Source organism: Pan paniscus, chromosome 21 (genome assembly GCF_029289425.2).
Source record: "Pan paniscus chromosome 21, NHGRI_mPanPan1-v2.0_pri, whole genome shotgun sequence".
Taxonomy (NCBI): Eukaryota; Metazoa; Chordata; class Mammalia; order Primates; family Hominidae; genus Pan; species Pan paniscus.
In genome coordinates this window covers 10,465,875-10,478,425 of record NC_073270.2, presented here as the reverse complement: position 1 = coordinate 10,478,425, position 12,551 = coordinate 10,465,875, and the positions used below count along the sequence as shown (strand labels likewise).

At 42.5% G+C, this 12,551-nt stretch overlaps 1 protein-coding gene across 6 annotated transcripts in view; it reads left to right on the top strand.

The window, feature by feature from the left end:
* The window catches only part of PAK5 (p21 (RAC1) activated kinase 5), a 302,023-nt gene that overhangs the window by 259,943 nt on the left and 29,529 nt on the right, over positions 1 to 12,551 (top strand). The gene's annotated exons all lie outside the window — the stretch shown is intronic.

The following is a 12,551-nucleotide window of genomic DNA, read 5'->3' as shown; positions in this document are numbered from 1 at the left end:
GTGATTTATTTTTCCCTGTCATTTAGAAATGTTTTTGCTACCTTACCTGTCCAGCAAAAGTGAACATGGACCGTAGGGTGTGGAATGTGGATTACATAGAGGTCTTGAAGCAGGTGAGAGGGACATGACTTCTCACAGGGCAGTCATGTACCTTATTTATACCAAACTCTTGACAGTTTGGTGAGCAGCACAGAAAACTCTGGAACCCAAGCCTGCCTGCATTCACCTGATTTATTGATTATAGATAGTCGATATTTTTCCTTTGCTTCTTATTTCTCATTAACCTCATCCAAGATGTTGAAGAGAAGCCATTTAAGTGTATTGTTGGAGTTACTTCAGCCATTCTTTAGAAGAAACAAAAAAGCTGTCACCTTAGTTCCCAGGATATAAAATTAAAAACAAATCTTGATAAATAGAGGCCTGAGATATGTTCCTCCAGTTAAAATTCACATAGTGACAGTGTTTTTTTTTTTTTATCTCGTGGTATTAATGTACTTGAACACCCACACTGAGGATATCATGACTGCTTTCTCTTCCTGTGTGCTTGCCAGGGTGACTGTTGGAAAGAGGTCTAATTAACCACAAGCAAAATCTACTTGAACTCATACGCATGTCTCATGATACATGAGATAGTTTATTCCATTTCTTGTGCATATCACTTGTGCATTTCTGTGAGTGATATGAAATAAATAAGTTAACATGTTCTATAGCTGAATTGAGTTACATCCTCAGGCTTTGAACAGCAGTGGTTATTTTTTTATCTAAGATTTTGTGTGTGTGTGGCTTATTTGCATATTTGTGTTAGGGAGTTGTTTGGGGTCATAGTTACAGAGAAAACATTGCCCAGATGATGCTGCATTTTGGTCCTGGAGCCTTATTTGGCTCTTCCTGGATGTTGGAAATGAATATTGGGTGGGCTACACATGTCTATAGTCCAAATAGTTTTAGAGGTCAAGAGTTTTAGAACTCTTAATTCTGGAGTTTCAGTCTTCTCTCTTTTTTATTTTTATTTTTGTAAAAAGGATGAACTGGTATCCCTGAGTCCACATTTTCACATAGCATGGGCTTTTGGGATTTAATGTCACCACTAGCAATCCCTGCACACTCATTTCCTAGAAGGGGAAACTGAGGCCTAGAGAGCCACATGACACACTTACAGTTTCATAATTAGTTGGTTGCAAAACAAGGACAAGAACTCAAGTCTGGTGTTTCTCCCTGCTCAATATTTTCCTATTATTTGGGCGTATGTTATCTCGGGGATTCGACTGCATTTGCCAAGAAAATCCATGAGAAGTCCCAGTGGCCACCAGAACTTTCGTCTAAGTGACAGAAGAACGAGGGTGGGAGGGGTGATTCACTTTAATTCCCTACAGGCTCCCTCTATTCTGCAGACTTCCAAATATAAGACAAAGCAGACCTGCCCTGAAATCTGGCTCTGCCAGCCCAGAAACAATGCACAAACTATTGGGGCTCACCAAAAACAACAACAACAACAAAAACAGCATATTCACTCATGGAAACTTCTACCAAGGGTGTTCAGCCCTTATAATCAGAAATACAAAGAAGCAAGCTGCTGCTCCATGTTTCACAGGAAACTCGTGAGAGATTCATGAGCAGGTTTTGTGTTTTGTGGGAGGATAAGAGGTGGGAGGCAGGTTAGTAATTAAAACGTTTACTTGATTAAAAATACAACATTTCTCTGAAAAGACGGAGGTGCCTGTGTCTTTAGAACGGTACTCTTAGAGTGTACCAATCACATTTGGATTTCCAGCTGAGGGAAGAAATAGCGGTCACGACTCAGATGAGTCGGCCTTGCATTGCAGAGACTCCTAAAGGAGGCTGGGTCATGTTTTCATCTCCAATAATAAAAGGAAGCACAAAACTTGTGTAGGTCTCCAGATGAAGCAGAAATGAGGAGGGTCATGTGTATGTGTGTGTGCACACACGTGTGTGTGTGTTTGACACCGTTTTACATTTTGTCCTAAAGAAAAAAAAAATTAATGTTAACCCACAGAAAAAAACAAACCCTTCAATGTTATCTACCTACTTAATTTCCCTGCTAGCATGACAGGAATCAAGAATGTTATGAGTCTGTTGATGTTGGCCTCCTCTCCGTACATTTAAGTGTATTTTGCTGGAACTAAGCAGATGAAACCCTGGGGCTGGGAGGGTGAGAAGCAAAGCCAAACAAAAACCATATAGCACCATACCCACCACAAAATTATGAAAACTGCCAGATGTGGAGAGAGAATGCTTTTCACCCTCGCCTGCAGACAAATCTGCCTTCCACGGAAGGAAGCTAGCTGGAGAAATTGCCACCACGTATTTGACTTTGCTTATTCCTGTGCTCTCCAGAGACCAGGCAGCCACCTACTTGTGTCTTTGTATTGGCCCAGCACATCCGTTCCCTACTGAGAAGCCCCCAGCATAACAATCCCACCAGTTCATTAAGCATTTGCTGTGTACCAGATACATGCCATGTTTTGTTGAGCCTCACAGATCTGTAAGGCAAGAATTCTTGACCCCTTTGTACAGATGAGGAAATGGGTTTTAAGAGGCTCAGTATGCTCACAGCAGAGCTGGGATCCAACTCTTTGGGCTTAAGCCTTTCACCAGACATTGCATGCATTTCCAGTAGCACAGGGGCAGCTTCTGTGGGTGCAAAGCCTGCAACCTGCCTGATTATAAGCTCCTTTTAATACCTGAAGCAATGAAGTTGCATTAGCAGTTAATTAGCAATTAATTTCACAATTAAGTTGCATCATCCCCTTTCACTCTGTAGCAGGGTCCACCACCTTGACACTATGAACATTTTGGACCTAGTAATTCTTCACTGTGGGAGGCTGTCCTGTGCATCATAGGGTGTTTAGCAGCATCCATGGCCATTCCCCTCTAGATGTCCATAGCATCCCTCCCTCACTCCTAACAACCAAAATATACCCAGACACTGCCAAATGTCCTGCAGGCAGAGGAGGGCACACTTGGCCCAGTTAAGGACAACTGTTCAATAGCTATCATTTATCAAGCACGTTTTGGCAGTTAAGGGTATAGATTTTGGAGATAAACTGCCTGGGTTTGAGTCTTGACATTGCCACTTATTAACTGGGTGAACAAGTTGCTTAACTGTGCCTCCACTTCTTTATGTACAAAATAAGGATAAAGACAGCCCGTGTCTCATTATATAGTATGAGGGTTAAGTAAGTTAATAAATTACAGCAGCTTAATTACTAATATGAGTAATCTACACATCAGTCTACATGTGGAGCATGTAGATGAATGGTGGCAGTGAGGTGAGGGTTACTATGTTCCAAGCACTGTGCTAAGCATTTTGCAAACATGACTCAACTTAATCTTTGCAATTCCAGAAGAATTCAGGATCACCTCTGCTCTACAGTTGAGGAAGCTGAGACTCCAAATCTTTATGGACTTCCCCAAGTTTATAAAGGCAAATAACTGAGTCAGGATTCCAAACTAGGTCCCACTGACTCCAAAGTCTATGTGTTCCAGAATATTCTCATTTCCGTAGAAGAAAATCCAGGGGCAGAAAGGTGGACATGAAGTCTCCAGGCCCAGACACAAATCCTACAGGTAGCCTCACCTTGCTGGTGAAGAATGGGTGGTGACTGACAGGTGGATTTGCTGTGCCCATGGAATGCTGTTTATTCTTCCTGTTCTTCCATCCTGTAGGATGGAATCCTTGAGAAGTTCCTTAATGCCACCCAGAGTGTAAACCATGGGTAAAAGCTGGAACTATGGGCTGTAAAGGAAGTATTAGGTGCAGAAATCCCTAAGGTGCTCATATGCATTTATTCGACCTTAAGCGGTAGTCTTGTTTGATTTTTTAAAAGATAATCCAGATTTTCTCACCCATTACAGAAATATGCAAGTACTATAATCAGATTCCCTGGATTCAAGCCCTTAGTAACTGTATGATCTTCTCTGTTCCATCATCTCTAAAGTGTTTCAGTACCTACTTTGAACTGGGCATGGTGGCACACAACTGTAGCCCTAGCTACTAGGGAGGCCAAGACAATCCTTTGAACCCAGGAGTTCAAGGTTGCAGTGAGTTATAATTACACTACTACATTCCAGCCTAGGCAACAGAGTGAGACCCTGTCTAAAAAAACAAAACAAAACAAAAAGGATGGGAAGAAAAGGATGGTGTGATTTCCCAGCACTTCCTTCTGGGGTCAACAGTGCAATGTGTTTTCACCGCTTAGCTATCACTTTGCTTTCCCTGGAAGGAAAAAGCCCTTGAACCAGTGGGCCCAGTCTTCCCGCATCAATAATTTAATGATTCACTGTTCTTTGTGGTACTTGTCATGCCCAGATTCAACCATGGCTCCAACAACAAAACAGCAACTTCTTTTCTACTGAGGATCCCTGCAGAACTTGGTTCAGAGATCCACTCAGGGTTTAATGGGTTATGGAATGACAGTGCTAGTGAAAACTGATGGGCTGCACTAAAAATCTGAGGGGGAAAGAGAGAAGCACTTGATCACTTAATATAACAATGGATATATTTAGATTTGTTTTCTTTACCTATAGGGTCTTCATTAAGGCTCATAAAACATCCAAGGACTGACTGAGTGCACTATCTCTAATGTCTGTCCCTTCTGATGGAAACTTTAGGTGTCCTTTGCATATGAATGGACACTTCTTCCCATGAATGCTCTTGTGATTCAAAATAAATTGTATTTTGGTCATTATGAATGGGTTTTCCCATTACCAAATTAAAAACAAAATGAATTTAACCTGGCATTGTCCGTTCCTAGCTCTCTCAGAGGCCCTGACATATTTGAACAATATTCTGAGGCTGCAAACCAGTCCCCAAAGACGAAGAGTCCCTCCACATCACTGCAGGCGATGACGGATCGCAGGTCAGACCAATCTGCTCTGTCTCACTGCTCTTGAATAGAAGACACATTCTTTGAGTTTGAAGCAGCAACTGTGGGGGGTTAATTGGATATGCCAATTCAGAGGTGGAGGAAGAGCCCGGAATACCCGTATGCCTGAGCCTGCACATCTCAGATTTATTCATTGCTTCATATAGCTAGGCTTTGCTAGTTTGTAGGGTCATGAGCCACTTGTCCAACTCTCAGTGTGCATTTGCAGGGCACAACCAGAGAGACAGACGAGTTATAGGGTTTAATGAGTCCCATTCCCCTAATTGCCAATCTCTATCATGTCCCTACAGAGAATGCAAGTTAATGATTCTCTCCAGAATTCTTACAAGCAGTCGTTTTCCCTTCCCAAAGCCAAGCCTGGTCCTGTTAAATTTTCCTTTGAGTCAAGTCAGGACAATTTAAGATGTCCTTTCCATGCTCAGATAATAGAGGTACTGTGATTCACTTTTATCTTGCATTTGATTTATGGAGAGTAAGCAGCACCCAGCCTGGCGTTTTCATTTTCGAGATGAGCAGTCTTTGTTTTATTGTGCTCTGAAAAGGTGTATTGGAGCATCACATTCAGGCACTGGAACCAGCTGCCGCCCACTCCCTGTAACTCACCATCCTTCACGGAACATTCCGAGTCCTCATTCTGTGGGCACAGACCCACACTGTGTGGGGTCCACACACCCCAGTCGAGCACGCTCCAGCCACGGCCCCCCGCCCTCAGAACAGAAGGCCACAGTGCCAAATAGATGCTCCCGCAGTACTTTCTTTTCCTTCTCTTCTTTCTGCCACCCTCCCCTAACCAAGCTTTCTTCCCCCCCAGACTTGGCATAAAATGGCCAAATTATGTTCTACTGCAGAATTCAATTTCACAGTTCAGTTAGGTCCTTGATTACACTGCCAAATTCAGATTAATGTGCATTTAACTAACATGGATCAGGGGAATTCTGGCTGACAGCCAGCTGTAATCGGAGCAATTGATAGCTGTGTGGAGTTTTATGCCCCGTCCACCCCAGCGTAGCTCTGGTGAAATTGATTGATTAAGTGAATTCATCGCTATAATTATTTATAATTTTGATACATCACAAGCCTGTGTCTGACCCTATCTTTAGAGATGTTGAGCTCATTGTAGAAAGGTAGTCCGGCTGAGTTGTTAACTGGGGATTATTTATTCCCTTATATAATATATTCTTTTTTGCTCTTTTTCTTTTTTGATCATGTTTGAATAAAGACATGACAAAGCACATTTTTTAAAGAATTAATTTATATGGTATACAAAAAAGTGTCAGGAAGCTAAAAAACAAGTGTATGTTATTAGCCATTTCAAAAAAAAAAAGAGGAAATCACAATCATGACTGCTTGTTCATTTTGTCAATATTTCTAAAGATTCCTGTAGAGAGAATTCCTTCTTAAAATGTATCCAATTTTCAATGACAATTAATGACCTGGTAACCCTGCAGCTAAGCAATTTAGCAGCCTGGGTGATAATTTGCAAGACGATTGACCTGGTCTTCTCTCATTACATCATGCCATATGGATTTCCCCCTGAAAACTTTGCAGACCATGGTCTCCTTTGTAAGGAGTTACTCGTTTACAAAATCACAGCACTGTTCTCTTTGGAGGGATGGGAAGAATGCCTTTGTTGTTTTTTCTCTTACATTGCGGTTTCCCACCCTTGCTCTGCACTCCGTGCCCTTGCTGTAAGGTCTGCAAGGGTAAACTATGTACATAAATCTTTTGGAAATGGTTTGGATCATGGGTGATGAGAGATACGCTGGATTTGCTTATTAAATATCATTCCTGTCACTAGTCCCATTCCACTGCATTGTGTTTTCACTAAATAATCAGATCCCAAATCCCTTTCACAATACCAAAGATAGGTCTGCTTTTATGAACTTCAAGCCTACTCATTTTTTTTCTAGAATGTATTTGTAAATCAGGTCATAGAAAAGATTGCACAGTTTAAGCTGGACTGCTTTGCACATCTTTCTCACATGCATGAACATGTGTGTGTAAAACAGTAGGAATGGACAAATTCATCATTTACGTTTTCTGCCTTCCAAATATAGGCTATCATGAGAAAGACAACTTAGAATGGAACACTTACATGACTATGAAAGTCCAAGAGCTATGTGAGGAGGTCTCATCGCAGAAGAAAGTTTGCACTTCCTTCCTTGAAAGAACTTACAGAAGAAAGCCTGAGTGGTGTTGTAACAATGCAGAGTTCTGCTTTGACCAAAACAAAAAGGAAAATGATGAATGATGTACATAGATAATCAACTCGTTTTGCTGTGATGACTACTCTTTTTTTTAGCTCATTTCTCTAAGCCAAAACTGCTCAAAACAAACAAGCCAAAAAAAAAAACAAAAACAAAAAAACCCTTAATTTGTCTTTCACCCCCTCTCCTAGACATTATCATCCATCATGTTCTGGTCCAATTCTTGCATTTTGCCCCAGGCTGCCCAAACATCTGGGCCCCCAGTGAAACACCCTGACCAGGCTTTATCTCTGTGGTTATCGTCATTGCCCACTCTGCCCACCCCTGTTAAGACCACATCCCCCCCCCACCATCATTCATGCCTATCTCTGTGAATTTTTCAAGGACCCAAGTACTGAAGCGACTCTGTCTGGATTTGAATCCCATTTCTCCCTTCTTTGTAGCTTTGGGATCTTTGCATGACCTACTTAAACCCACTGTGCCTCAGTCTTCTTATCTATAAAATGGAGGAATTACAGAGCTTATTTAATTGTCCAGCTTGAGGTTTACGTGCAAGAATATACACAGTGTGCTTAGAACAGTCCCTGGCATGTAGAAAGCACTCAATAAATATCAAACATCATTATTCTTAGAAATATTTGTTACTACTGCAAGGATATACTTCTAACAGAGCAGTTGCTTGACAGAAGAGGCCCCACGATGGCTCCTAGGAGAACCCCTGTGTATTTTAGTGAGGAGAGAATGCCCAGCCTTGATTATACAGACCAGGGAGGTGACAATGAATGTTGGAAATGCCAAGGCAGGCAAGGGAGCCGGCCTGTGGGCCAGTGTGCTGGGCGCCCTCCCACTGGGAGTGAAGGACTGACCCCGACAGAAGAACTAGGTTATGTCGTCCCCTTGGAAGTATGGAGCTGTTTGCCCTGCATTGCTTGGGGGCAGTTTCGTCTCCTTGTGCCTCTATTTTATCAACCACAAAATGGGATTCAGTTGCCCCCTGCTTGATTCCCAGAATAAAAAGAACAAGACCTGTTGAAAGTGTGTGGGCTGGTGATACGCACCATCATGGAACCCCACATGTGGGTTAAGATCCAACAGAAGGCAATGGTTCAGCACCTTGGTGGCCCCACATGGGGTCACCCATGCATTTCTCCTTCACAGAGTCAGCTATTTGTCCTCTGAGGGAAGACCACATGTCCCCTCACTTGAAGTGAACAGTTCATTCTCTGATGAGTATGCCACGAGTTTCATTCAAAACATTGTCTCTTGTGATACTGGCTGTTCCTCAACCATTGCTTAAGAGTCTGCACCTCTTACCAGCAGCCATGAAAGACAACAGCACCTTTTTGTCTCATGGCCTATTTTGAAGATGGTTAGCTTTCAGCAAAGAGCTCTGCATTCCATCTTTGCCTGGAAATTGTCCCCTTGGTGCAGGCAGGCTTCTTCTTTATGTCATATGCCAGCTGTTAAGGGTGGACTCTGATAATGCTGCTGACAGGTGATAAGGAAGAAAAGTGGCCTAAATTAGTGCAAAGCGGTGTTTGTGATTCCTGCAGGATGCAGCTTTCCCATTTTTAATATATCTTCAGAGATCAGTTATACATGCTTGTGGGGAATGAATTCAATTTCGTTGAAAGTACAGGAGGAGCCAGTCCTCCAAGGAAGACACAGGGTGATAATGGCAAGTGATGGCTCCCAGGACCCACTTTCAGAAATAAAAGCCAAAACACTATTTCCCTTCACACCCTGGCCTTGCTGACTAGCCTAGACTTGACTAATCTGGAGCTTAATGAAGGAAGAATCCAGTTGTTTAACTTACACTGACACTTCTCTCTCCCCATTCCATCGTACACACACACTCACACACACACGTTTTCCTTGTGTAGCACAAATACAGAGGCTTTGAAAAGAATCAGCTTGTTTTTGAATATTTTAACTATACATTGTTCAATATATTAATGTTAAAGACATCTTGTCTTATTGCTTTGAGTATTAATATATAGGAATATATATACCACAGGGGCATTGTATGTCTTCAATAAATGCTAGCTAGTTTGATAATATTGCAGTTACTATTTATTTTATTTTGCATTCTCATTACTGTGCTAAGCATTTTATATAATAATAACACCAAGTAGAACTTACTGGCCAGTCATTGTTTGAATACTTTGATATGTATTTGATCCTTTAGAGTTCAGTGAACAAAGGAAGTAAGTATTATTATTGTTCCATTTTACGGATAAGGAAACTAAGACTCACAGAGGCTGATTTGACTAAAATTATCAGAGTCAGAAGGAAACTAAGACTCAGAGAGGTTGACTTGACTAAAATTATCAGTCAGAATTCATTCCTATGCCCGTCAAAAGCATGTGTTCTCTCTGCAACCAGGGCAGAAGGGCAGCTTAGCAGCTACCCTGGTTCCTGCTGGTTGATGCCAAGGCTGTCTGAGTGGTGAATTCACCTAGTAAAGTGTAGTGTTTTTGAAGCTGGAAGGGCTGCATTGCTGAATGTTCAGCAGGCCAGGCACTGTCATTGTAGAACCAATGGGTAGCGTTGGGGGACTGAGAATGGTGCTATGGTAGCAATTTTAAAGAGCCCACTGTGTGCAGTTATTGCTCCATGATGTGATAGAATGACCACCTTCTTATGCATCGTGGTGGGGCAGGAGCTTGAAACACCTGCTTGCCTCTACCATGTCACCAGATCCGATGAGCAACATGCCCCATCCCACTGCTCAGTGGCATTTGACAGGATTCATTAGCCCTTCCTTCTTGAAATACTTTCCTCCCTTGGCTCCAGGACACCTTGCTTCCTTAGTTTCCTTTCTACAGCACTTGTCACTCCTTCTCTGCTCCCTTTTGCAAGATCCCTCTGCTCTTTCTAGTATCTAGACATTGGGGTCCTCAGACCATCTCTTACACATTCAGTATCATGGCTTTTAATATGAACTAAGCACTGATGACTCTCAGATTCATGTCTTTAGCTTTAACTCTTCCCTGGACTTGGGGCATGCCTAAGTCTCCTAAGTGACACCTCCACATGGATGTCTAATCACTCTCCCAAACTTTACATGGCTAAAAGAACTCTTAATTTTCCACCATGTATTAGCTATCGATATCGCTGCATAACAAATTATCCCAAAACTTCATGGCTTAAAACAAACTGCCTCATGAAGCAAAAAATAGTGCTGTTCAACTAATTTCCCCTAAACTTTAAATAACAAACATTTACTATTTCACAGTTTCTGTAGGTCACAAATTGAGAGGGCTTAGCTGATTGATTGGTTCTGTCTTGGAATCTCTCATGAGGTTGCAGTCAAGGTGTCAAACAGGAATACAGTCATCTGAAGGATCAACTGGACCTGGAGGATCCACCTCCAGAATGGCTCACATGGCTGTTTGCCAGAAGGCCTCAATTTCTAGCTAGCTCTTAGCAGGAGTCCTCAGTTTCTTGCTGCATGGACCTCTCTATTTTATTATTATTTTTATTTTTATTATTTCTGAGACAAGGTTTCACTCTGTCATCCAGGCTGGAGTGCAGTGGTGCAATCATAGCTCACTGCAGCCTTGAGCTCCTGGGCTCAAGTGATCCTTCAGCTTTAGCCTCCCAAAGCTCTGGCATTACAGGCATGAGCCACTGCACCCAACCCTTCCAAAGGATTCTTGAGTGTCCTCATGACATGGCAGCTGGTGAAAGCCAAAATAAATGATGTAAGAAAGCAAAGGAACTTGCCATCATCTCTGCCTTTTTCTTTGATCACATAGATTAATCCCAATACAGTGTAGAAGGGGACTACATAGGAATATGAATGTCAGGAGGCACAGGTCATTGAGAGCAATTTGGAAGCTGATTATCAAACCCCACAAGCCCTGTTCCTGCCCCTGGATTCCTCATCTCATTAAATGGCCTGTTGCTTAGGCCAAAATCCTGATAGCCATCTTTGATTCCTGTCTTTCAAGATCTCACCCAATCCATCAGCAAATCCTGTCAGCTCCATCTTCAAATCCTGCCCTAGATTTCACCATTTCTCACCCCATCTACAATAACCACCCTAATCTCAGCCCACATTAACTGTGATAAGCTGCTGGCATCCCTGTTTCCACTCTTGCCACCAAAGTCTCTCCTCCAGCAGCCAGAGAGTCAGACTGTGTCATTCCTGTCTGCTTAGCAACCCCCAGTGCTTCCCACCTCACTCGGAACAAAAGCCAACGTCTTTGCCAAGGTCTTCATGATCTGTCCCCTGGCAGCTTCTCGGCCCATCTTCCTTAGTGGACACACTCCACTATAGCTGAGCGTCTGCTCTTCCTCACAAACTAAGCCTGGATCTGCCTCAGAATCCTGCATGTGCCACTCCCACTGCCCAAACCACCCCTCCTAGGAAAGGGATCTTGCTTTTTCCCTCCCTCAGCCAGGCTTCTGCTCCAACGGAACCCCCTCAGAGAGTCCTTCTGTGACTACCCTATCCAAGATGGCATCTCATTACTTTCAACCCCCTCACTCTGCTTTATTTTTCTTAATATTATTCATTACTACTGAAACACACACTGTATATTTACTGGTTTTCTTTATTATTATCTGTTTCCTTCTCTGGAGCATAAACCCCAGGAGGGCAGAGATATCATTCATTTTGACTGTTGGTGGACCCTCCCCCTCACACCTAAAACAGTGTATAGCACATCATAGTTGCTCAAATATTAATTTTTGAAATAAATGAATGAATGTGCTGCATGGGAACAATCAATTCATCTAGAATAGTGCCATCCAATAGCCCTTTCTGCAATGAGGAAAATGTTTTATATGTGTACTGTGTGATGTGGTAACTACTGAGTTCTTAAAATGTGACTAGTGTGATTGAGAAACTGAATTTTTAATTTTTAATCTATTTTTGTTTACTTTAAATGGGGACGTGTAGCTTGTAGCTACTATATTAGAATAGATCTAGGTCCTTGGGGTGGATGGTAGGGGAGTGGGATAAGTTAATGCCATTCCATTACACCCAGTAGAGTGATAGAGACTTTCTGGGGCACTGCATTAAGAAAGAGCCTCAAGTCCAATCAACAAATCTTTTCTGAGTACCTTCTATGTATCCAGCACTGTGTTGTCATCAGGACCTTCCAAAACAGAGTGCATTGATGGATTAGCACTTTCTGCCCTGGGCTAGGAGCATACCACATGACAAGATGTGGTATCTTTACCATCCTTGCCTCAGCAATTCCAGGAGTGGCCAGAGCTCCTTCCTGATTCTTTCCAGGAAGTGACTGCTGGACCTACATATTGTATCATATACCAGTAATCCCCTCACTGGCTTCCCCATTCTCCTCCAATAAATCCCCTCATCCCACTCTTCCAAGTCAGAGTGGATGTTCTTTGCTGGGGTCTCTTTCGGGTCTAGCCTCATTTTCATTTCACACATACCCCTGCAAAGTCTGATCGCTCTCAA